The following is a 25,975-nucleotide window of genomic DNA, read 5'->3' as shown; positions in this document are numbered from 1 at the left end:
AACCTTCACACTTTTTGCTGTAAGTACTGATACACATATGAGCAAACCATTTCTTACTCCCTGTAAAATCTCCCCTATTAACAGTCTTGTCATCATTTTACTGGTCACTTATGTGGTCCCATACAAACATAACTAAGGTATGTTCACTTCTCAATACATTTCCAAGCCACTACTTTCTCTCTTGCCTTATGATGGGTTAATGGTGTATGAATCACCTCATTAAAAACCTCTCTCTAATGCTGCTGCTAAATCCAATATCAGTTTTCTTCTTCAGCCTCAGGCCTTTTTTCTTTTCTTTTTCTTTTTTCTTTTCCACATGAAAATGCATCTTTAGTGTCCACCACTGTACAATGCATAACATTAGCAGTGTTATTACCATACATTCATTGGTATAATAATAATGCTTCCTGAAGGTTTCAGGAATTTGTTCTAGCCTCAGACTAGTCAAAGTACCTCTGTCAATATTTAATCTGTATTGACTCATGGCTTGATTACAATGCATAATGCTGACCACATCAATCTTCCCATAAAGCCTGGCTTCTGCTTCTGACAAAACTCTGTTGATACATTTGATTCATCCTGACATTGCAAAGCTGAAAAACTGCTGAGATTTTCACTATCTATAAATTTGTGTATACTATTACCCTGAAAGGGCACACAGCAAGATCCTGCTAGGTTAATTTCTGCTTCTGCTTGTCCTTTTTTGTTTTAAATGCAAAAACGAAACAAAGCAATAACAAACATACAAAACCACGTAAGGGTCTAGAAATAGGCTTTAAATTGTATCTTCTCTTGTGCACAACTTCTCCTTCCTCACAGAAACCTGAAGTAAACCAATAAAACCTCAAAGCCTTTTTTCACCTCTTCTGGCATTAAACAGTTGTTCCCAGCAAAAATCTTGGTATGTGCTTAACTTCGTAATATCACAAAGTCCTTTGCCGAAGAGGTATATGTTTAGGTTCTAAAAGGTTTTGTTGAGTTATGCCCAAGATTACTTGCTGTTTTATAATCTAAAGTATTATAAATTGCTATGTCAGTTTGCTGTCTTGTTTTTAAAAGTAAAATACAAATTTGCAATAATAGAAACGCACTTGTGCATTTTATACACATATTACTTTCCCTTTAAGGGATGATCTCTAAATGCAGTTCATTTGTATGAAAACTAACACACACATTCACATGCATACTGAATCACAGTGCATCAGACTGTCTCCGTTCTGGGGTTTGGATCAGATTGTTAGTAGATGGGAGAGTAGATGGAGATTGTCTGAAAAATGCTAAAATCTATTGTATGCAAGTATTAATAAACACAGAACTGATTTGCTGGAAGACAAATAAATTCAAAAGGCAACAGGTTAAAACAAGTATAAGACAATGAACTCACTGCCGCAGATATATTTGAAACAAAAGTGTCAGACTTAAAAGAGAAGATTTAGATGTGTCTTACGTATTTACCCTTACAGAAAAAATGTTCAAATATATAGCAACTTCTGGTTAAGAAAGCAGTAGATTAAACAAGATGTATCCCCATAACTGTCTTCATGCAAGCTCTTGCTGTAGCAGATGTACGCAGAAATTCTAGCAGAAGAAAGAGCTGGTATATCTATCACTGTTGAGCAGAAATAAATGGATAAGCATCTGTTCTGCTATCTTCTATTCAGCTTTGCTTAGAAAGTGTAAGAGCAGGTTAGAGTCACAAATATGTTTCCTATTCATTACAACATAATTTTGTGGTAGCTTCTAGAAATTCACTGCGATGTACAAAATAAAATAGTTAGAAATAACTTTTATTGACTAAATATTAGATCTTTAAAATGGATCTGGAGTACAAAAGTTGTTACTAACTAAATGTGTACTGCTTGATAATCATTTTTAGGCAGTCTTTTTCTAGGAGTCAATTCTGCTTTGGCTGATATCCCATATAACTTCATTGACTCAGTAGTGATTGCATGTATGTCAACTCAAAATTGAAGACTGTATTTGGCCCAAAATATCTATGGGACAAATCACTAACTAGCGTACATTAACTTGAACTGACCAGCTTTGACTTATATCAACGCAGAGACTTTCCTTTATTTTTGCAATACATTTAGTTTTTCAGTTACCTGGGAGTGGTGATTACACTTGCCTCAGCAGATTTCTAGTCAGCACGACATATTTGATTGAGGGTCTGAAATTAGTGATATATAACAATAACTCTTCATTGTTGCACTGTCTGCATAATTTATTTTTCTCTGGAAAATAGAAACAATATTAAAAAATCATGCTTGTACAATCAATCTTATTATTGTAATGATGTTTTCTTGTCTACTGGCTTAATTTCTAGTTTAGGCATCGGTAAATAACACTTCGTAATGTCACAGAAATTAATGATTCTAAGGGTTCTCTAACATATTCATATTTTTTATTGTCACAGTTTACTGTAGGAACGGTCAGAGACTCTATCAATGTAAAAATTCAAGGTTCATCCTGATTCATTTCCTGAATTGTTAAGAAATCTGTTTCTTTACATTGTCTGTACTTCACTGCTTTTAGACTTGTGACTCGTTGTGCTTGAGTCTACACATCTCTGAATATACAGGGATCCTTACAGCAAGCACAGTACTACAAAGAGAAACAAAGTACAGTACATAAACTCTGTGGGTGTCACAGCAAAAGGTTCAGATGTAAAGATGACAGCAAACTGTTGCCAGCTGTTAATCCAAAGAAATAAATAATTACATATTTTTACTGTCTTTCAAAATACTAGATAACAGTTCATTGCTAAGCAGTCCCAACACTTCAAGTCTTCCCCTGAGCCGTTCAGTATGTCTGAGTCACAGCTGTGACTACATGTTGTAGTCTAGCCCCCAGGGTAGGCTGCCTGGTCATTTTCATATGTGGATTTTTCCAGTTATACTTTGTTAGCTCATGCCTTTTTAATGTTGTGAAGAAAGCCCTACATAGAAAGAAAAATCTCCCTGTAGAAGTTGGGTTAAAAGATATTTAAAATTTGTCAGAAGAGTTGCCTCTGGAAGTACATTTTGAGATCTCAAGTGCAAAACAAATTTCTTTTCCATCGGCAGCATGAAGTATGGGTCCACTTTTTTATTTCTGTAAATCTCCACTTCTTTTCTCATCATGATGACTAATGATCCCAGGCTGTGTCTGAAGCTGGTAGCAGATCAGCATCAAAAAGCCATGCTGAAATACACAATCTCCAGGATATGATGAAGTCCTCACTTGCCTTCTTTGGCATCTAAGAGAGAGTGGCGCCCAAACATCTCAGACTACAAGAGATTTTGCTCTGCAGAGTGGGTTCCTTTGATTCATGGTGAAGCTACCTTAAGAAATACGCAGTAGTACTAGAGAAATATCATGCTCAGGACAAAGACTCAGGTCTAAATATTTTTTTCTTGCAGGACAGTCAGGTTATCCTTATAGTGCAACAAGCAAAAAATTTAATTGCAGGCCTAGCTTATGTTGAAAATAACCTACAGTAAACCCATGAAGAAATAACAGTGGTTATCAAAGTGACAGGCTTCATACATAATAGTTATTACTGTAAGCAGCTATTTATTTCCACAATATGACTTGAAAAATGTAGATCAATAGAAATATTTTATGTAGTAGAATGGGCCATTGTATCAAATGGGTAATCTCTGCGTGAAGAATCTACCAGTGTAAAAAATGTCTCTTCCTAGTGATGTACTTCCAAAAAGGTTAGCACAGAGTGGTCTATACCAGGGGCAAACTTATGGCTGGTCATTATGAAAACTTCTATTAGGACTTATTTTTGTGAATGAAAAAACCTTTTCTTTCTTACTAGAATATATTAATCCTAGTCTGGAGTAGCTGAAGTCTCCATGGGAAACAAGAACCATGGTTTAAAAAATACTGAAGGAAGGCAAAAATTTTAAAGTAGAATTTCCATATCCTTTGAACTTGAAAAAAGTTGCTTTACCGTAATGAAGGGTTAATAGGCTACGTAAAACGGAGTGAAATCCTATTCCTGCTCAAGTTAATAACAAAGTTGCTTGTGGTCCACAGAGTTACATTTTTTATCAAAGTTTATTGTCTCATTCCCTGCATGTGCTGTGAATTATGTATTTGAGAAAGGGTGACTCCTTCTTCTGGAAAAAGTAATTCATTATGACTACAATATACAAATACCACCTAGAAAGCCACATAACTGCTTGTTTTAAAAGGAGACTAAGGCTGAAAATTCACTTACAGCTCTCACACTGGAATTCATGACATTTATAGATTTTCCTGGAGCTTGATCTTATACTTCAGGAACACAGTGACAAGCACAGTGAAAATGTGAGAGGGTCTTTATGGAGCTTTTTCTACCTTCTTCTTATAAAGTTACTGTTCTCTGAACCTCAGGTACACAGCTATTTGGCACTGTTCTTTGATGAAGTAGCAAAACACCTCATATTCCAAGCAGGGGAGTTAAATTTTGATAAGTGCTGACTACTTGGAAGTTTATAGAAAAATTGGGAAGAATGTAATTTAGCTTAACTCAGTTCTTTGTTTTACCAATAAATGAATGCAACAGAAATATATTTGCTGATATAATCTTTTAATTCATACAATTAGCATTGTAATTCTGAAATACTATTTTTAAAATTAAACACAATTGCTAAATTAAGGGTTTCTACTTATCAGTACACTGCAGTGTCCAATTTGCATATAAGGAGCCATTTATGCCAATGTCATCTTGATTGCCAATGACTTTTTTTTTTCAAATTATCAATTCAAACAATTTGAAAATACATTGGTTCACTGTGATGCTCTTAACTTCTGTTTCAATGTCATAAATGTACTTGGCAAACTGTTCTCTGAAGAACGCATATTTATTTTCAGCCAGAAAGAATAGTTGCATGCACTGTGGGATCATGCAACATATAGGTGTCTGGGAAAGTCCAGGTTTTGGGGACAGATGATTTGGTGAGGATATAACCTGGACCTGAAAAAGTATGAAAAGTTATTGAAAGGACTCCTTTTTACTGATATCTGCTGAGGTAGGGGAGGGAAGACTAAAGATATCCAGTTTCTGTGTGGACAGCTCTGGCTAGAGTACTAAAAGCTGAGTATTCAGGCTGAGATGGCATGTGGGTGAATGCACAAGCACTGGCAGCACAACACACACTTGAACTTATTGATATTTCCTTGATTTTAGAAGACACTAAAAAAATAAGGAATTATGCAAAGCCTACTGGGACCAAAGGGGATTTTTCCAGGGAAAAGGAACAGGAATTCGTCATGGTCCTTCCACGCAGAAGGGTCTGATGCTACTTCAGTCAATCAAAATAGGATAGAAGAGAAGAGAACAGAACAGAATAGAATATTTCAGTTGGAAGGAACCTATAACTATGTTACCTAGTCCAACTGCCTTACCACTTCAGGGGTGACCAAAAGTTAAAGCATGTTATTAAGGACATTGTATAAATGTCTCTTAAATACTGCCAGGCTTGGGGCATCAACCACCTTTCTAGGAAGCCTCTTCCAGTGTTTGACCACCCTCTCTGTAAAGAAATGCTTCCTAATGTCAAGTCTGAACTTCCCCTAACGCAGCTTTGAGCCATTCCCACGCATCCTGACACTGGATCCCAGGGAGAAGAGCTCAGCACCTCCCTCTCCACTTCCCCTCCTCAGGAAGCTGTAGAGAGCAATGAGGTCACCCCTCAGCCTCCTTTTCTCCACACTAAACAAACCCAGAGTCCTTAATGACTCCTCATAGTACATGCATTCGATTTTGGGGTTGACAGAAACCAGCTCAAAGGTCTTCAAGAGTGGTCTTGAAAAGCAGAGCTGACTACTGTGGAGAAAGAGTCAAGCCTCATTCTTCAGACCTAGGTACTTATGTTGGACAGGGGCAGAAAAATACCTTAGGTAAGAGACCTCTGGAGAGGGGCTACCCTTCTTGGAAGTTTTCATGCTGTTCTGCAGAGTGAGGAAGGTTGCAGTCGCTTGTGTATAGCCAAATATGACCAGCTTTCTTTGATTCAGACTAGCAGACTTGAAAGTGTACACACCAAAGCAGCTGAGCCAGGCTTGACAGGTACATGCAAGTGGGAAAGCAGATTAAATGATTGGCTTCATTCAGTGACACAAAACAAAAAAAAGGGAGCAAACAAAAAAGGATTAAGGTGGGAAGCTGATAGAATATCCAATATACCAGGATGCAGATTTAGGCTTCCTTCTTTTCTTCTGAAAAAGTCAGTTCCTAGAGAGAAATGGAAGATTATAAAGTTAAAACACCAGACAGGTGGCACAATTTTTTTAAAGTATGCAGGAATCATGCTCAGACTGGGTATAGGTATGTGAAATACAATAGCATTTTCCATCCTGTAGCCCATAGATGCCTTTATTTCCAGGACAAGTATACTGTGGATTCTGAGAAAATGTTTGGTCTCTTTAAACAGATCAAACAGAATATTGGCTATGTTCTGTTATCTCCCTACTTACATGGTTCTTGCTTATTTTGAAATCAAAGAGAAAAAAATGGTAAATAGAATCTTTCATATATGTATATAAACAAAGTGGTAATAAAAACGCTGGGGTAGGCAATACTTAAAAACAAAGATTTTTGGCAATTAAAATATTTTAAAGAATTATTTTCAAATGTGTTTGTATGCTTATGAAAACTGTATACTGAACTTCAGAAAGCCTGATGCTAGTTTCATAAAAGCCTTGAATTTGTGCTTTGAGTTTTAAAAAATACAAAAGTATATTCATCAGCAATACATTGTCTACTTAGGACTTTAACTGCTAGTCTTATACCATAAAAAAAAAAATTGATCTTTTCAAGCAACTTCTGTTGTTTTGATAATGTTTGCGTAAGATTTTTACGTAAATCAACATACCAAGGAGTCCGCAATAAAAATTAAAAAGAACTCTCACTACTTTGGTTTACTTTCTGGTTTTTTCCTTTTCTTTTTTAATGGATTTTATACCTAAACTTTTGATTTGCAGTGTTCAATTCTCATGTATGTTTGTACAAACTTTAATGGCTATACTTGTCTGTAACTTCTATTATTTGAAAATCTGATTTCAGGAATAGCTTATTCTTATTTGCCAAAGAGTTACGATATTTTACTTTATTTATCCAGGTCTTGGGAAATAGTGATTTGAAGGATGACACAACTTTGGTTTCCCAGGAAGACGAAGGAGACCTAATTTGGAGAAATTTTAGCTCTTCAGAAAAATGCGTGAAGCTCTCAAGCACTTTTCATGAATCACTCTGTAGTTCTTGTTCAAAGCATATCGAGACTGGAGGCTCTAAGGCCTCAGCTTAGAATCTTTCTTAAGATATGGAGAATGGATTTCAGCCCCTTCAGCCCCAATGCATATAACCTGTATAAAAAGATGTTGGGAGAAACTGTAGCTCAAGCTAAAGCATCTAAGCCTGTTACTTGAATTACTTCCCTACCCCCCGCAACTGCCCAACTGCCTGGAAAAATCCTAGTGTATGTGGAGATATCACAGCTGGAATTTTTGGACGTGTACCAGACTTGATATGCTAACCATTCACATCCTAGAGCATTCTTAGGTCAGAGACACACAAAATGAATGCTTAAAACGTATTTGCTTACGGTGGTGCCCAAGACCCAGAAGAGAGTGTCAGGACCACTGGTAGCTGAGCATGCCTGACAGTGGGGCACATTTGCAGTAGAGCTACTATGAGTCAAAGGAAAGTAAGATTTTACCATAGAAGAGCAAGGCATATGTGTAAAAAAAACAATCACGAGAGCCAGCCAAGGTATAATAAGGAGCAGAGGATAATAACCCTGAGACTTCCGGACTGGACCCAAACTTCAGGAGTTAAAGATCAAGCTGAAATAGTGCCTGACCTCTGAGACCTGATCATGCCAGTCTTTGCACATCTGTGGCTGAAATGAGGAATAGTGATAATTGTCAGAGGATGAACTTTTGACTAAATACACCTGATCCACTTTGACAACTCCTATCAGTACTGTCATGATCTCTGACTGCAAGGGTTTACTCCTATTAAGTTCTGAGACTTAGTACTGATTTTTTAATTTACTGAATTTTTTTTTTAATTCCTCACAGCAGTTATTTTCTTCCCAAAGTCACCGTGTCATAAAATTACTCATGGTTATAGTTACAATAAATGATATTGATTCTTCTCCCGACCAGGAGAAAACCAAGTGTATTTGTGCCTGCAGTTCATTCCTGTTTATAATCTCTTCTCAATCCAAAATCATATATGAAACCAGCTATTGCAGCCTTGCAGTGCGTGTTTGCTGATCTCCACTTGTTTTCCACATCACTGTTGCTTAGTTCCAGATTTAGAATTTAACCACTTTTAAAAATTCCTGATTGTCACATTCTCCAAGAAAGTATAAACATAAAGAAAACCATTCAAAAGTTTGAAACAGATGTGCTCCAATCAGTGGCAATCCACCCAGGAGCTGCAATTGGGCCTTCTTGAACTAAGTGGCATGATGAGAAAAGGATACTTGAGGTTCTTGGGTGGCTTGCATGACAGTATGAATTTTTAAATGAATTTTTTAAAAAGGAAGGCAAAAAAAGAAAAAAATAACATCAGATTCAGTCACCCATCCTCATGCTCCATTCCAGAGCATGTTAGTCACATAATGTCCCTGAGGTGGGTATGACAGTAAAAGAAAATTAACTCTTGTCATGTAGTATCCTTGCTTTACCTCACATTTGAGGCTAGATTGAACAACTAGAGCAGCAGATGCTGTTTCTGCTGTTATTGAAAATAAAAACACTGTGTTGAAATTAAAGTGAGAGGAACACTGTAAGGTAATGAGATTATGCTTCCAATTTCCCATGTGCATAAAAAATACATGGAATTAGCCTAGTTCTGGGTATTTATATCTTCTTGTTAGAAGCTAACATACAGTATTAATGCAGAAGACTCAGGTCAATTCAGGCTTCACAATGTTAGCAAGAAAAGATTTCCTAGAGGATGAAGAAAATGTTTCCAGGTGATTCATAGCCTTGTATTTCATACTTCTGATGGAAAAAAAAACCACGCGTAGATACTTGCAAATTCTACCTTTGCCTTTAATCACAGGGAAGGCAGTGAATGAACAGTAATAAGGAAGGGGGAGAAATATGAAGGAAGGTCCTTTAGTCACATAATATTCACAGTTTTAAAAAAAATATTTAAAAAAACCCACAAAACTAAAAAAAAAAACCCAATGTGTTGAGAATTTTGTTTGCTGAAATCTGGTCCTACAGACAACCCACTACACATATCAAAATATCTATCAAATTTCGATATTGTCTCATGAAAATAATATTAATTGCTTGTGTACTGAGAAGTTTGATTAGTTAGTGGTGGTGTGGATTTATCTCTTAAGAGGCAGCATGAAAGCAAAACTCATTTAATGACTAGATAGTTTGATACTTGATAACTTTAGCCAGCTCTAATTTCTGTGAATTGTATAAAGGAAACAGACTGAGATTCCTTTATTAATTTTAAATTGGGGAAACAAGGTTTAGAAATACTCAGCTATATTTTTTGTCCAAATTAATTTAAACCTGTTTTAGGTTCTGATAGATTTTTTCAGTTCATATTTCTCAGTGTCTGTCAGTGTCCTTCATCAGATCTACAAGCACGAATCAGCAGTCAGGTAAAGGCATCCTAGCATATCTAAAAAGGGTTGTAAAAAGTACCAGGGAAGTAAGAATATACATACAGTCCCTCTCTTGCACAAATCTTACATCCTTCTTGCTGAAAAAATCTAAAAAATAGGAAAACCTTGTCATTCAAAAGTTGATCAGCAGAGACCATAGTTCCATCAGGACTGCTTTTTTGATCCTCTTTCAGAGAATGTGCAGAAAAAAAAGATCACAACAGACCTAAGGAAGTAAAATTGACTTCTGAAAATAGTAATGTACCACTGGTTTTAAATAGCTTAGCAGTCTGTTGACAGTGGATCCGTTGATACTTATCACAATGATGTTGAGGCAAATTTCACTGTAGATGTTACAGGCTGGGGTGGAACTCACTGCAGTCACAACTTACACCCCCAGACAGCAAACTGGTCTGCAGGATGGCTGATATGCCCTAGTGCAAAAGTCTTCACTTGGTGGGTTGATAACATACCAAGGTACCTAGAGGAAGGGAAATTAGCTATCATAAATCAGAATATTCTTACAAATGTATAGATATTTGATCCATATATTGCAATTTGGTTAAATCTTTCCATTTTCTGCCCTTTGTATTTACTCAGGGACAGCTATTCCTCCTTAGAATAAATTTAAAATACCCTATTTTTGAGAATGGCTTCATCCACCTTTTTTTTTTTTCTTCTCCAGAAAGGGAATGCCATCAACAAGCTGATACTATGCTATTTCATTCCCCCAGCGGAGCTGAAGAGTCTACATTTCTTTGAAACTAATAGAGTTATTTCACTATTGGATAACTGTAATTCCAGTCCAGAAACTTTATTAAACCTCTTAATCTACAGTTGATATAGGGTTGTTAAGTCAGTAGAAAGACTCCCAGGTTCCAGGGTACTGTTGCACTTCAAAAAATATATATGAGTAAAAAGCGCATATACACAAACAAGTACATCAAAATGTATTTCCCAATGTTTGAAAAGTAGGAATTCAATTTCTTACAGACTTAACCTGCACTGTTTCTACATTTTTCAAGCACTGAGAGATAATATTTCCTTGCATAACTGGTCATCAAAGGTCTATTAAAGAGCACTTGCTTAAAGAAGTGGTTTAGTTCAGCATATCTGATGCCTTCAATGTATTTGCTGGCAGCTTGGGCTGTCAGGAAAAATTTCACCTAGAATATGACTGCATATCTTTGTAGCTTAACAAAGTTGTGTTTGTGTTCAATCATTGTAAAAGTGAAAAGAGGAATTAATTATCTGCATATCCTAATATTTATAATAATCCAGCCTAAGGAAAGGTCTATGCAGGCTTGAAAGATAAGTATTGAAAATTCTCTAAAATTCTCTAATTCTCCTTATCTGTTTCCTATTTGAATTCCTCTACTGTTCTCTCTTTTTCCTCTTTTTTCCCTCTCTTTTTCTTTGGGGGTGGGGGGAGGGCCAAGATTCCAATTACATTTCCTGAATTCTTCTAACTTGTCCTATGACAAAAAGGTGGTAAATCACAGTGGCAAAGTATCCCATATATGAAAAATAACTGCATTAGCTAATCAATCATTGTTGAAATGTTGAAATGTACCACAGAATTCCTATTAAAAAGTTATATAGAATTAATAGAATGAAAATTTATTTGAGAAATCTCAGTCTCAACAGACATTATGAAAAGAGAAAAAGAAGATAATTTCAAGAATTATATTATTGAGAATTATCTGTGCTAAGGATTTAAAACATTATCACCTTCCATTGTGATTTGTTATGTTTATGATAATTTTTGAGCAGAATTGTTGAAAAATTTGTCAAAAGGGATGACAACTAGTCCAGTCTCTTGATCAAGGTGGAAATTCTGCTTACACTAACATTTTGAGTCTCCCCAAGCAAATTTTTCATTATTATTGTGGCAGTAGGATAAACAGTAAGCTGTCATTTCAAGTGTGCATTAAATCCCTATTTGATCCTCAAATGAAACTGTGACTTAATGGAGACATGTTGACAATGCAACCACTAAATCTTTACTGTGCATCATTATTTAGCACAGGTTTTTCTGTAGATATGATGCATTGGGACACCTCCGTCTTTAGTGACCCTTGGAGTAATGCTTCAACTCATGTATAGAAATAGTGAAATGGCGGTATTTTATACTGAGCTGTCACATAAAACACTTATATCTACTTAATTTTTCAAAGTCAAAATCGCTCTTGCAACCAATGGAATTGTGCGTGGAAAGGTGAGGAATTTGAGAAAGCATAATTTTTCTCTTTGCATCATGTTTTTCTTTGTTAACTGACATGTCCTCCTTCAGCATACGTAACAAAACAGAGAACATATTTTTTTTCACATGGAGGCACTAGTTTATAGATTAAAGAATTTTGTTATATTAATGGAGATCCATGCCTGTAAACACAAATATTCACATTCAATCTATGTTACATCACTTTCCTAAAACTGCCTGTTCATGAGTAGTTCATGGTTACTTGGTATTTTTACCTCAATTATCACACACTGAAAAAACTTGAATACTGACTAGACACATCAGAAACAGAGAATTCAAAAGTGGATTTGCTGGGAATTTTTTCCCCCTTCTTTGGAAGTGCATCCATAGCCATGCAACTCTTCATTAAATTGTATTGTATTGGCAAACTTTTGTCCAAGGCACGATTCCGAGTTTTTCTGGACAAAATCCAGATACCTAGGCAAATTCCCAAGCTGTTTTTGTGATAAAATATTGGACTGATTTAACCAGGCTTTGCTACAAGGCTGGAACCGGGTGATATTTTCCTCTATCTCTTGATTATCACTTCCTTAAGGGAAAAGAAGGAGCAAGAAATGCTTTGTTTTTATCTTTCAGAACTGTAAGTTTATGAGTTTCCCACATGCATCAAAACCTTTAAAAAATAGTGTTAAATGAGGCAAAACAGCTTACCTAGTTTCTTTCTTATACCCTGCATGTCCATAGACTCTGTGTCTTACAAGTGCTTCACAAACCACCTTCATCTGTTGCCAAATAATGGTTCTTTTTTTCAGTAATGTTCAATTCACGTCAGCTGATATGAGAGAAAAATGCACATAACAATTGAGCATAATGTTTGAGGTTTAGTTTTAAGTGGTGTCAGGATGATTTTTCAAAACTATTTCTGGCACGTCTGAATTAATTTGTATGAATAGTCAATCTGCCACCATTTTGTGAAGAAGCATTTAGCTGGGAACAAATATTATGAATCTAGCCTTACAATAAATGAAATCAGTTTTTATATTGCAATATATTTAATCCTTGCATGAGTGAGATGCGCTTAGGAGAAGTTGATTAGATGAAATACTGTTTAAACTTAGCTCAAAAATATGGTATAGAGGCACTATTTCTCTTTCACAAGATAACTTTTCACTTGGTCAGCTTAACTTAAAAGACTGGTTTGCTTTCTTTACCTAAAGTAGTTAAAAAAAAATTTTGCTTGCGTTTTCAGTCATCATATGCTTACAGTTACAATGGTGGCTAGGAACAGATAATTATGCGGTACTTCCATTTTTCTTGCTATATTTTAGAAAAGTTTTCAGTTGCTTGACAGTTTATACCACAATAAGTTCTTCATCTTATTAACTGACCTTTTTTCAGTTTTTCATAGTTTTTGTTTAAGTTTTGTTGTCTCACTCTGTAATGGGAAAACAATTTGAGTAGTAGTACCGGTTCTTTAATGAGTGTTATATTTATGTCAACTGCTCATCTTCGGTATTGATACCTAAAGGTACTCTGGCTGAGTAAGTTAATTTTTGTCCTCCACCGTCCCCTCATCTATTTCATGTATCTGAGACTGCAGATATCACAGGATCCCATTGTACATCTGAAAACTACATTATTCCATGAACTCAATCTCTGCTTCAGGTACTAGTGTGTGTCCACAAGCTGATGTAAGTATGTCACATCTGGCAATTATTGCTCTGGTGTGATTCACTGGCAAGGTTGTTTTAAAAAAAGTCTTACTGGCAAGTGGATGAAGACAGAAGCAGTCTTCCTGGTTTACTGCCTAGACACTGCTATATGGCTTAGTATGTTTTGCCATATTAGATACTAAAGAAATAGTTTACCTAAGGAATATTCCCTCCTTAGCCAAGGCACTACCTATAGATTAAAGTGTGATGCAATTGGAAGGGTTTCACATGTTGGTCCATAAGAAATTATATCTATATATCTGTATAAATAAATAAAAAATAAAACTTCAGTGGTTACATCAAACATTCCTAATTCAGAGACGTGAATGCTATAATTATAATAAATTTTCGTGTATGACCCAGCAACTCTCATTAAAAAAAAACAAAAAAAACCAAAACAACAACAAAAAAAAAAACCAAAAAAACAACCCAACACCAACAAAAATCAGTATAGAAAAAGATTTTCCAGCAAGAAGCCCTGTTTATGGACTTTAGGATCATGTTTAACTGTTATTGGGTTCTCTATAATTTTCCTTTTATATTGGAGAGAATATTGATTTTTTTTCTTTTTATATTCAGAAAGAAAAGCCTATGTTTTTTGTCCAATAAAACAGAATCAGAGGATTTCATATTTCTTTCTGGGAATTTTAAGCTGAACAGGCTTTAGAGATCATTGGGAAGTAAAACCATGAAAGAATGTTTAATTCTATCTTTATTCATTGAAAATGCCAGATATATAAAAATGGCTAAACTAGTTAACTGATTTCAAGGAGGTACAAATATTGGTAAAGATAACATTATTATAATTGATTTGCACACTATTCCTTCTTGGAAATAGTACAATTTAGATTAAGGGATTTTTCAGTGTTTCTCTTCATTCTGCATGCAGCTGCAGCTTTGGAACTTTATCCTTACCTCTTCCACCCACATAATTTTTCCCTTACATTGACTGTTGGATATTATACACCCAAAATACTGCTCTCCTCTAGTGGTTAAGTCTAAATGGGGTACTTTTTCCATGGCAGACACTTTAAACATTTCTCGTAGGTTGGCTGCAGACCTGGTGATTACCCAACCTAGTGTGAGCAACACAGGAGGGATGCCAGCTTTGTGGAGACAGTCATGTTCATGTGCACAGAGAAGAGGCCGCAGTGGCAACTGCATCTGGTTACCATGGACTATAGCCTGTACTTTCAGCTCTGCTAAAACAGCACTACCCTGTTTTGTGGAACAACTGGAAACAGGAAAGTTGTATATCCCCTTTTCTATCTACATTGTGTCAGGAGGTTCAGAGAATCTGCTGAGAAAGATAACATTTCCTATGGGCTTCCTAGGGTTTTGTAAAACAATTTAGAATCATAGCATCATAAAAGTCTCAAGTTGGAAGGGACCCGTAAGGATCAAGTCCAACTCCCTGCTCCTTGTAGGACTACCTGGAAATAAACCATATGACTAAGAGCATTGTCCAGACACTCCCTGAACTCTGACAGGCTTGGTGCCGTGACCACTTCCCTGGAGAGCCTGTTCCAGTGTTTCGTCACCCTCTCAGTGAGGAACCTTTTCCTCATGTCCAGTCTGAAGTTCCCCTGATGCAGCTTCATTCCATTTCCTCGTGTCCTATCGCTGGTCACCAGAGAGAGGAGACCAGCACCTCCCCCTCAGCTGCACCCCTTGAGGAAGTTGTTGTAACATCACTGACAGTTAACAAATGTCACCAGAGTACTCACGGAGTATTTCAAATGGAAAAACTCAAAGCTTCATTGCTGGGTACCAGAGGAGGACACAGTGCCAATTTTGATACTTCTCCAGCTCAGCCTTTTTGCTCCAGGAAAGACTTTAGGGTAAACTGTGTGGTTTCTACTTTTGTATATCACCTGAAGATGTAGCTGAAGGAACTTCAACATTTATTGACACCCCACTATAGAAAATAATATGGTGCATGCCTACTGGACTTTACACATGAGGAAATAGTGTAAGGGTGAGTAAGAGCTGAGACATAGCCCTTTTCTTTCCTTTCGCAGTAGATGACTGCTCCACCACAACAGGATTATATGTAAAAACAACTATTATTTTCTTGCTAAAGACAATCCATGCAACTTATTACTGGCAAATGCACCAGTTTTTTCTTCATGGACCTCATACTCATTAGCTTCCTCCCTTTTACTCCCCTCTGACCTGACTGATGGGAATGAAAAGTGGTTATTATGCATCCCAAAGCTATTATTAGAGTAAACACAGGAAGTATAAGAGATGCTTAATAGCTTTCTAAAGAGTTTCATATTAGCCTCTATGGGAGGAATGCTTGCTCAATGAATCAAAAACCTTTGTGGTCTCAAATTACATGTCAGCTATCACAAAATGCTCTAACAGTATATTAACAATGTTCCTTTGCCTTTAACTAGGATTGTTTTTGATAAGGTTTTAATTGACATATTTATAGAAGCAGGGTGAGTAAATAACAATGGTTTATGATTACTATATTTACAAGTAAATTGTCACACTTGAGAGTGTTGAGAGGAGAATGAAGTGTCCTACTTACCAAGAAACCTCATTCTAGAACACCTCCATTTCTTTCTGTTTGCTGAACTGCGTGACAGCTCACAAACTCTCATCATCTAGTTATCATTATGAGAGAGAACTTGCTGTGGCAGATAGCTAAAAAGCACTGCCAGCCAACAAACCTTTAAAAGACATATTTTCCTCTGGAGAAATTCACTGAGTCATTATAATATGACATAACTCTCAAAAACTTGTAAAAATCTGCAAACTACCACACGTGTTAAAATAAGTGCTTTTCTTTTCATTGGATATTTTAATTTCTATTCCAGTTGTTTTTTATGGAGAAATCAAGTAGTACTACCTATATTTAGCCAATTAAAAAATTTCTCTATTGTCTTAAACTTTTCTTCTGATCAAATTTTCTTAATTGAAAACTATTGGCCTGTAAAATCCAGGCCTTTGTTTCATGCCTATGCAACATTGCAGTTCTCTCATTTATTCAAACGGTTAAGAAGGAAAAGTTGTTTTAACAAGAAGGTCACACAAAACTTACTTCAAGGACTGGAGCTTTCCTTGTGAATATGGAATAAGAAGTGGTACTTTCCCCATTTTGTTTAGCTATGCAAAGGCTATCTCTCCCAGGTGACCTGACACAGACCCAGTCAACACCATCCATAATGAAAATCAATGACACCAAGTCACTAAACAATTACTCCATCTTCTTTAAAAATGTGCAAGTTTTCAAAAAAACAAGGATTCAGAGACTGATTAATTTGCCATTTGCCAGGGAGATTGCACAAGTTGCATTATTTAAGAAGTTGCCTCCTCAAAGGATGGACCAAGATCAAAGTCTCAAACATTGTCGTGTCCCCTGGAAAAAAATTAGTGACTATATGATGGGAAATACAAATCTAAACCATGGCTGTGGAAGTTTTGTAAATACATTTGTATAGGTTCCTAATAAACTTTATTCTTCTGCACATAAAAAATACATTGATCAAGTTTGGCAAATCCCAAATTTGAGTTGGTATTCAAGAAGGCAATTTATATAAAGTACTTTAAGTGCAAACATGGGAAAATGCCACTAAAAATATTTAGAAATGACAACCAATTTGGACTAGGACTAAGAGCTAAAGAACTATGTTAAGGATGAGATTTTAAAAAGTGGTTTTAATCACTGGGCATCCCGGGGGCTTATGCTTTTTGCAGGCTCTTAAAAATCCTTAATGCCCAAACCAATAAATGACCTCACATTTTCATCACAATCTTCCAAATGGGGATACTGCATAGCATTTAATTTCATAGAAGACCTTCTGAAGTGTCTGCTATGGTGTGCAACAGTATTTGGAGGAAACCGTATATGTAAGGTAATCAGACTACCAAATGCAAAAAATTTGTGGCAGTTTCTTCTGCCTACATACAAAACTAATTCTTAAACTTATTGTTCAGAATTAATGTACTATATTCAGAAGAGCCCTATTCCTACCTTGCTTTCAGGAAAAGTACCTTACAAGATGAAGAAGTTTTGTGGCAAAGAAGGAGTCTCAACATGGAGAGAGACTTTTTACCAGGGCCTGTAGTGACAAGTCCTGGGACAATGGTTTTAAACTGCAGAAAGATAGATTTAGACTGGATATAAGGATGAAATTTTTTTTGGTGAGGGTGGTGAGACACTGGAACAGGATGTCCAGAGAAGTTATGGATGGCCCATCACTGGAAGTGTTCAAAGGCAGGTTGCACAGGGCTTTGATCTAGTGAAAGATGTCCCTGCTCATGGCAGGGAGATTGGACAGAGGACCTTTAAATATTCCTTCCAAGCAAAACTATTCCCAGACTCTATGATTTAATTATTTTTCAAGTAATTTTGACTTAACCTTGATGCTTGTATAAAGAGGTCCACTAACACTTCCTAGTGGCGGTCGTGTGAGCAGTGCAAGTACAAAAAATATTTTCAGTATCAAAATAAAGAGTCAGTAAGAGATATTGGATATGATTCTTAAATGGAAAGGGTTCAACACAGAGCAGAATTAGTTGCTCTGAATCTACCCTGTTGCTGAGCCTGTACAGCAGCAACAGCTATAGATGGCCATATTTTTTTCAGAATTCTTGTGAAGTCTAAGTAGACAGGAAGAAGGACATGAAAGAAGTGTAATAAATAGTTTCCTTTACAGAAAGATGTGGTGCTTTCTGCTGCAAGCAGCAATATAACACATCTGTGAGTATGTTAATAGTCAAGCTTCACCCTAGCTGCAAGGCGTGATCCCAGCTGTGAATGGGGAGGGCTCTCAGTCTCATACAAAGCCTTGGCTGTTCACTTCCTGACTCCTAACTTCTCCTTTAAAGTGTCGTCTAAACTGCTTTAGACCTAACCTTCAGACTGAGTTTGTTTTTTGCTTCAACAGAGGACCACGTGCTTTAAACAGCAGCTTTGTTTCCAGTGCTTGATTTCTGTACCAATTCTCTACACACATTTGTATCTTAAAAGAGAGTTATTGGCATAATTAGTATATATTTATGCATATACACGTAGGTGTATATGTATGTTTTAGTATAGATATGTATATAGTATATAAAAAAACTTTAATATTTTCCTTTATATAGTTATTTCGTTCTCTTTTATTCAATTCTTCCCACAGCCTTACTATGTCTTAAAAAAGATCATGTCATTTATAAAAGATTATAAAATTTCTTCGACTATTTTCTGTGTCATACCAAACTTCATTCCTGTGTTGGTTTTTCATTTATAGCCTGGATACTCGCCCCTGTCAGCACAGTAATCTGTATTTGGATGAACTTCTGGTTTTGTTTTGAAGGTGATTATTTCTGTCTTTCAGAACGTGTGCAGTTCAGTTGTCAGTGGCCTTTTCTGCTGGAAAGTTTTCATAACCATTACAAAAGCATCACCTGTGTGATCTGATTTCTGTAATGTCTAACTAATCTACTTCAGACTCATTATTGTGGAAATAAGGATCGGTCCTGCAATATTGTTGGCTATTGCTGAAATCACAGGATTAGGCTGCACACTGATGTACAATAACAATGAAATCTCAGATATACTGTGTAGTGACAAGTCAAAATAACTGGTCACCATGATACAGCATTACCAGAGCCACTAGACACACCCTGATGCTGGAAGGTATTTAGGCACCTATTGATCTTGTACCGTCTGCTCCATTATGAAATCAATGGGAACTGCTTGATGCTCAAGGCTTTTGTAAAATCAAGCTGTCAATTCAGGGACATAAATATAGATTTAGAAATCAAACTTTAGACACCTGTTTTTTTAAAAAAACTTTACCCTGGAAGACCAGCACAGCAATATTAAAGGTCATGTGCAAATCAAAGCACATCAGCAAGGATGCTGTTTGGGCATAGATTTTTGAAGATTGACTCCAAAGTGGTAGGAAATTACAAGTCACAATGTAGTTTCTCTCCTAAATCAATTTGGTTTTGGTTCGCATTATTAGTACAATTGCACTGAATGCAACTTTGAAAATAAGGGCATTTCTTCTTTGCTTTCAGGCAGTCAGAGTAGCTGATTTTTTTTCTTCTGGTGTCAGTTTGGGTGAGTGCTGTTGGTATCTTCTTCAGTTAAAATTAACAGTGCCAAAAATCAAGGACCTTTGTTTCTTTGAAACTGTATTAAATAATGAGTGCAGCAAAAGAAACTGCAAGTCTTTGTTCAGAATAATAAAAAATTATCCTCAGATACTTGCAAGTTGTCTAGTTGATGCTTCCAGACTCCTGTCTAAACCAAACAAGAGCTACACAGCAGCTGTGGTGACACATCATTCTGTAGTGGTAGAGTAAAAGCCTTAAGCACAATGACACTGCAGGACTAATCCTGTAAAACTGACGAATCCCAGAAGTAAAACCACAGGTCTTATGAAGTGTGGCTGAGGGAGCTGAGGTTGTTTAGCCTGGAGAAGAGGAGGCTGAGGGGGGACCTTATCGCTCTCTACAACTACCTGAAAGGAGGTTGTAGCGAGGTGGAGGCTGGTCTTTTCTCCCAAGTAACAAGTGATAGGACAAGAAGAAAGGGCCTCAAGTTGCTCCACGTGTATTCATCTTTAAAAGCTGAGTTCTCCTGTGTCATTACTTTCAAACTTTGACACAGAAATTAATTAAAATTGCTTGCAGCTTTCTGAAAAATCACAGTGCACTCCAGGCAGGTAGGCACTGTGGTCTCAGTGCTGGTGCTCAGGCAGTCAATATGGACACAGTCGGGTCATGGGTAAATGCATTCCCACAACCCCTGCCACCAGCCCTTTCTGCCACACCATTCCTGCCCATGCACCCCAGATGCCCCCAGGGTGTGCCGAGGGATAGGGCACGCTCCAGCTCCTGCTGGTGGCCGGGGAGCCGGCAAGGCGTACATGCTGGGAAACACATGCTGCAGGCTTTCTATTGTCGTGGTTCATGCAGTACCCGACACAATCTTAGTTGAATTATTTATAGCATATCCTCCACTATTCGTATTACACTATATATTTGTCAGTTTGTAGCATTTTAATGTTATTTTTGCTCTGAGATACTAACACTAATAAATACTACTGAGGTTATTTGCAGAAATTACAATGTGTATTCGTATTGTGGCTTTTTATGTGACTGACTCAAATAATTTACATTAGGATTAAAATGTTATTATGAAGTAAAACCCAACTAATTTTAGCCCTATACTACATAACAATATCACTGTAAGATTATACAGTCTCCCTAGTTATAAATGCCTTTACTACCTGTGGGACAGAAGAACTAATTAAAAATAAAATTAATAATTAAAAGTTCCAAGGCTATCAATAAGAACACAGAATCAATGCAGTTCAAAACATTAGCAAAACAGTATAAGTGTCATAGATCGTACGAAAGTTCTACTTTAATTGCAAATCGATTAAAAATTACAAAACATTACAATTAATTGCTGTCTCTAAGGGATATGTATATTTCAATGTAAATATAATTTTATATCAAGAACTTCCCAGCTTTTCTTTTTCTTTACTTATCTCCAGTATAGACCAATAATTATAATGTAAAGGACCTGTCATGAAAGAACAATATCTTCACAGTCCTGTGTTTCAGCAATTCAGGATACTGTATCTATTTTCCCTTGGAGGTGGTGATTTTGAAATTACTTTTCTTCAGTTAAAACGTCTGAAAAATAAGTGTCTTATTTCTTTCTTCATCTGTCTATCTGTATGTGTTTTTTTGAAATTTTGGGGGCAGGAGATTTTGATAAGGAAAAAGAAAAAGACTGAGCTTCATATGGACATACAAATTTTTTGGAGGGGTGATCTGAAACCTGACCAACTGAGAGTACTAAAAATATGCACAGTCTTTATGGAACAAAGGTGCTGTAAAACTGCTATACAATTCTTGAATTTTTTCTTATAGTGAATAAGACACACTTAGAAAGAGATCTTTTTGTGTAATTGACATGATGGGGAAGAATAACTGATATTATTCAATGAAGGCATGTAAATGCAACTCAGACTTCAAAAAATTGCCATGATCTTCCTGGGTGCTATGTAAATTTGCTCAGCTATAACAAAGGAGACTCCTGCAGTGTAGCTAGGTTGAACTGAACAGAAATGATTATGGACTCCAAACTGTAGTTATTTGTACTACTTCTTTATGAATCCTGTATTGATGATATTATTTCCCAGAATTACAGTCTGGTACCCCAAGACAGCAGTGTCTGTAGTTGCTCATTTCACATATCTCATGGCCCTAATATTGACTGCAACCTCTGCTTAAGAAAGGGTTTCCTTGCAGCTGTAATGTTTATAACCACAAACATATTGTTGGTTTGAAAAAAGCAGCTAGCAACAGAGACAGCAGTCCATAATACTGTGAACTAGTTACTTTTCAGTAACTAGCCCTTCACAGATATGAATATAGACAAACAAGTATCTTTTTAAGAAATCCTTATATCGCCGTTTCCTTTTCTAAAATATGTCAACATACTTACTGCTAAGCCTCCATGGTTCCCTAAAATAAAAGTAATAACATAATATTGTGACCGAAATTACGATTAACACAGATTTTAAAATTCTGTAGCAAGTCACTACACTGTGCAATTTCTTTCTGCTATTTAAGATAGAAGGGTTGGCAGGGGCTAAGAGTTGTCATAACACATGGCCAAAGGAGTCTTTACAGCCACACTGTATTTAGTAGATGGATCCTATTCATATAGGACAGTAAATATGTCATTTATTTCATAGTATTTCCTGGTAGTGTCATAAATCCTAGATGTGATACAGTAATCTAGGATTAGCAAAAGCATTGGTAGCATTCTCTGGCTTTTCCTTTCTTCCTGTGAAACTGCTCCCCGTGAGACGCAACGCAAGCTGACCTACACGTCCCTCTGAGGGTGGAAAGGAGATCAATGCCCTGCTGACCCCTTTGCTCATGCTACCTGAGTGGTCCAGAGAAGTAGGAAAAAGTCTGCCTCTGCGGCAGCCCTTTTATCTTTCCCTAGAGTAGAGTGCTGCAAGCAAACAAGCAAAACCATCCCTCTGCTGACCCCTAACTGCTCAGAGTGAAGTGGGAGAGAGACAGCAGCTGTGTATGCTGTGTATACAAGCTGTATCTCACAAACCCACTGAGAAAGGAAGCTGCGGCATGAGAATTGTTATTTATCTTGAGGAAACAATGCCTCTCTGGGTTATTCAAGGTTCATTCAGTTTTTGCTCAGCCCTTTGTCCTAGGCTGTGCCTGAGGTCTCCAGCTGTCCCACAAGGAATTCCCTAACAGTTTTTATGGTATGTCATTGCCATTAAATCTCAGGATAATTCTGAAAATAAACGAGATATTTCAAAGGTGTGACTCTGTATCAAAGAGACTGTTTCTAACACAGTAGCAGTAAATTTCTGATTCCTTGTGTCCAAGGTTTCCAAAAATGGTTTTATTTTACGGTCCAGCTTTTCACCTCCAGCATATCAATCTCTATGCGTGAAAAAAACAAATCCAAAAGGTCTTCTAAAATGACAGCCTGCCTGCCCCTGACTGTGGAGCTTCTGAAATCATGCTGAGCATCTCATTAAAGGACTCTCAATTATGGTTGGCTTTCTGCCTGAAATTTGCATGTGAAGGGTGATTGCTAGCCTCAAGGAACTACTTTTTTCTTTTATCCTGAAAAATGACAGCTTCTGAAGAGAGAACTTTGCAAACTGTCCGTGCTTATAGTAGGCCAAAGTCTTCTTTTAGTGTTCAGCTGCAATATCTGGAGGAGTACTTATAGCCAGAGGATGAAGAGGGGGAAATGTAGAAGAAAGTAATTGCAATGTCTATGGGGCTGAAAATAAATCATTGTAATCATTGTTACTAACTTGGCCCCAGGCTTCTCCTCCAGCAAAGGAAAGAGCAAAATTCACCAGATCCCTTCCAAAATGCGAAATAAAATGAGCCACCTCACATTAAAATGTTATAATTTCTTTGGCTCAGTAGTCCCAAAACGTACTTACCATTCTCACAGAAAGCAGCAGGCTTCAGCTGACTGCAGATCAGGATTTGTCAGCTCCGGATGGCAAACACGAGTGGGGTGCAGGGAGTCTGCAGTACTCTCGTCAGCGTGCCCATTGATTTCACTGGTATATCTTACAGGAGGAAGGTAAACATTGACTCAGATTGCAATCTTTCCCTGTATTTTTCCATTGCTGTTTTGTAGAAGGTAAAAAATTTTCATTTCAAAATTATCTTAATCTTTTTCTTTCATTATATTAGAGCAACACATCTTGGTATGTGCACGATCTCCTGTGAAGGGCAAATCATAACAGACTACACTTACTATTCCTCTTAGTAAAAAGAAATTGTTAGTGTCAGATGTCTCTCTAGTAGAACAGTTGCACTAGTGCATTGGGCAGAAGAATATGCAGAGAATGTTAGCAGGTGCAGTTTTTTCCTCTACTCATGCACAGGAACAATATTAATTCATTGTAAAATGGATAAAAGATATAGTGTTGAAAATTAACAGTGATTTAGTGGAAAAGAAAATGGTCTGATTCTTACTTAATATTAGTATACGTTAATGCTGCATTGGTGTTGAACAGTGTAAAAGTTATACCACATCAAAGGTTAAGTAAGGAATTGCCTTTTAAAATTTGCTTTTACCAGCACCCTTTCCATTGTAAATACTAAAATTTAAATCACATACATGAATTGCAATAAGAATGTAAGACGAGATTTGCAAATACTACAGCTGCGTTAAGCATTGATATAAGAATGGTTAATTGTTAGTAAAAATATTTTTAATATTGAAAATAATTTTATTTTCAAAATTACTTGTACTTTAAAGTTCAGTGAATTAAATCTGAGACATCTAAATTAATTTTTTTTCACATATTTTTGACTTAAAATACCCTATATTTGTTGTAAATATTTATATAACAAGATATTGGAACTCTCTAAATATCTATTCCATGTATTATCATTTTGTCCAATAAACTGTGCCAGGCTTGGCTCTGGCAATGTAAATGTTTTTATTCTTTTACTTCAATAAATAAAAATATCTCTCTTCAAGAGAATTAAACTGAGCTGGTTTGATTGCAATTGAACATTTAAAAGGATATATTTAACAGTTTTCACACACTACAAACCACAAACTGGATTAAGGACAAAACAGTTCATTTAGTGCATTTGCTATATGTCTTTCTTTCCAGTATTTCAAACCATTTTTATGAGGGGGCTTTGGTATTAAGAGTTTTTTATTTGTTTGGATGGGTTTACTCTGAAGTAGTCTAAAGCACAGTATATTTAAATGTTAAAATTGTTTCAAGGAAGAATAATAATGTGGAGAAGATGCCTCTTCCTTCAATTTGCAGGAAAATCTATTCCATAAAAACATAAAAACTGATTGCTTCCTTTTGGATGTCCTTGATTTTTTGTGGTTTTTTTTTTTTTTAATGGCTTCTGATAATAATCTGTAAGACATGGTTAAGAAGAAAAACTCAGCTCATCAGATATTCTGTGCAGAACGCAAAACCCTCCTTCTGATAAATCAGCTCTATTCTCAAAGTGACAATTCTTACTTTGAGTTCTAGGCTGTACTGCAGCTCAGTAAATTTGGGGAACAGGAAAAAAAGCAAAAAGCACTCCCAAACACAAACTCAAGGGTGGGGGGTGGTTGTGGGGAAATTACATATATTCTTTAGGTTGCTGAAGGATTCAGAGATTTCTTCTAATATGTAGTTTCTTCTACTTCATTTTGTGCCTGCATTCTCACTTCTTCAAGGGTCTAGTAGCTGTTGTCATTGACTTTAATGAAACCAGTCAGAATGACGTGAAAAACACAGAAGCCTCTCCTTCTGCTGAGGTCAACCCAGCCAGCAAGCAGCCTGTGCCTTTAGCAGATGTTTCTGCTTTAAACTTAAGACAGCTAAAACTTTAGCTACTTGTTTTAACTACTGCTCTGGGTGCAAATGGCACCACAGAACAGCATAGAAATTTGCCACTTGCTGCCCACAATTACTGACCTTTGTGGCAATATCACAACAGGAATTTAGGACTGCAAACAACCAAACAAGTTTATAAAGCCATGATGCTAATGCCTGACGTTTGCACAAAGAGGGTTCTCCATCAGTCCAGCCCTGAGGGCTGCCACATGCCTTTGGCCCATGTGGACCACCAAGAGTGGGGGCACTGCCCATGCACATTGTTTGAACAACTAGAGTATTTACAGGGACACAGCATGGCATCATGGTCTGGGATGGTCTGTGCTTCAGTCCTTGCCTCTACTGCTGACTGGTCAGGGGATATGCAGCAGTTAATTTTATTCCACATGTTGAGCATCATTAGGTGCTTGGGATCAGCAGTTATCAAGTGGAGTTGGGTGGCTAAATGCCACTGAGGATCTGGCACTTCATCTCCCTGTGTCTGTGTTGTTCCACCTGTAAAACAGGGAAAATACTTTTTGAGGAAAAACAGTTGCTGTTGACTAAGAAAGACAA

At 36.7% G+C, this 25,975-nt stretch overlaps 1 long non-coding RNA gene across 1 annotated transcript in view; it reads right to left on the bottom strand.

Moving 5' to 3' along the window:
* The window catches only part of LOC142049988 (uncharacterized), a 31,269-nt gene extending 7,673 nt beyond the window's left edge, over positions 1-23,596 (bottom strand). Inside the window, exon 1 of the long non-coding RNA XR_012657875.1 lies at positions 23,495-23,596. This is a non-coding gene — a long non-coding RNA (uncharacterized LOC142049988). The remainder of the gene's footprint in view (positions 1-23,494) is intronic.
* Positions 23,597-25,975: the final 2,379 nt, after the last annotated feature.

Source organism: Phalacrocorax aristotelis, chromosome Z (genome assembly GCF_949628215.1).
Source record: "Phalacrocorax aristotelis chromosome Z, bGulAri2.1, whole genome shotgun sequence".
NCBI classification, from domain to species: domain Eukaryota; kingdom Metazoa; phylum Chordata; class Aves; order Suliformes; family Phalacrocoracidae; genus Phalacrocorax; species Phalacrocorax aristotelis.
This window is presented reverse-complemented; position numbering and strand designations above follow the sequence as displayed.